This window comes from Gossypium hirsutum, chromosome A06, assembly GCF_007990345.1.
Source record: "Gossypium hirsutum isolate 1008001.06 chromosome A06, Gossypium_hirsutum_v2.1, whole genome shotgun sequence".
NCBI lineage: Eukaryota > Viridiplantae > Streptophyta > Magnoliopsida > Malvales > Malvaceae > Gossypium > Gossypium hirsutum.
The window spans coordinates 81,270,566-81,271,595 of NC_053429.1; the positions used below are offsets into that span (position 1 = coordinate 81,270,566).

The 1,030-nt window shown below is 39.8% G+C and overlaps 1 non-coding gene across 1 annotated transcript; it reads left to right on the forward strand.

The window, feature by feature from the left end:
- Nucleotides 1-668: 668 nt before the first annotated feature.
- Nucleotides 669-775, forward strand: LOC121231234 (small nucleolar RNA R71). Its single transcript, XR_005929299.1, has one exon. It is a non-coding gene; the product is annotated as a small nucleolar RNA R71 (small nucleolar RNA).
- The last annotated feature ends 255 nt before the right edge of the window (nt 776-1,030 follow it).

Genomic DNA, 1,030 nt, shown 5'->3' on the forward strand with positions numbered 1-1,030 from the left:
ATTAGTTTGGCGAGTTGGCTTATCTGAGTTTTGAGCCCTTGGATTGATGCTTATTGGTTCATAAAGGCTGTCTCGGTATTCTGGAAATGAGTTTCTGATGTCGAGATGACTTTTGTTAACTTCTTCTCAAGGTTCGGCTTCTTTTCTTACTGGTAAGGTGGTTGTTGAAAACTCAGAGGATGTTGTGGCCTTTGATTTCCTTGACCGCCCAACGAGAACTTGGGATGGTTCCTCCAACCTACATTATATGTGTTACTATACGGTTATTTTGGGGTCTAGACTTATTGTTACCCATATATTGGACTTGTTCCTCCTCGATACTAGGGTTGAAGGGTTGATATTCTGTGCATACTGCTCCTCCATTCGAATCGCACCTCATCACTGGATGTACCTGAGTAGAACCACACAAACCATCAATCTTTTTATTTAAGAGCTCTACTTAGTTAGATAGCTTAGTAATTGCATCGAGGTTAAAAACACCAGCTGCTTTCGTCGGCTTTGTCTTCATAACTTTCCACTAATAGTTATTCAGTGACATCTCCTCAATAAATTCGTAAGCTGCCTCAAGTGTCTTATTATTGATAGTTCCACCAGTGGCTGCATCAATCATCTGCCTAGTCGAAGGATTCAGGCCATTATGAAACGTTTGAACCTGTAGCCAGAGTGGTAACCCATGGTGAGGGTATCTTCACAAAAGGTCCTTGTATCTCTCCCATGCATCGTAGAGTGTTTCTAAATCCATCTTCACAAAAGAAGAGACATCATTACGTAATTTGGTTGTTTTAGCCTGCAGAAAATATTTTAATAAAAACTTTTCAGTTATTTGTTCCCAAGTAGTGATTGACCATCGTGGTAACGAGTTCAACCATTGTTTAGCCTTATTCCTTAATGAAAAAGGAAACAACCGAAGGCAAATGGTGTCATCAGAAACGCCATTAATTTTAAATGTATCGCAAAATTCTAGGAAATTTGCCAAGTGAGCGTTGGGATCCTCGTCCTACAAACCATCAAACTGAACAAACTGTTGTAT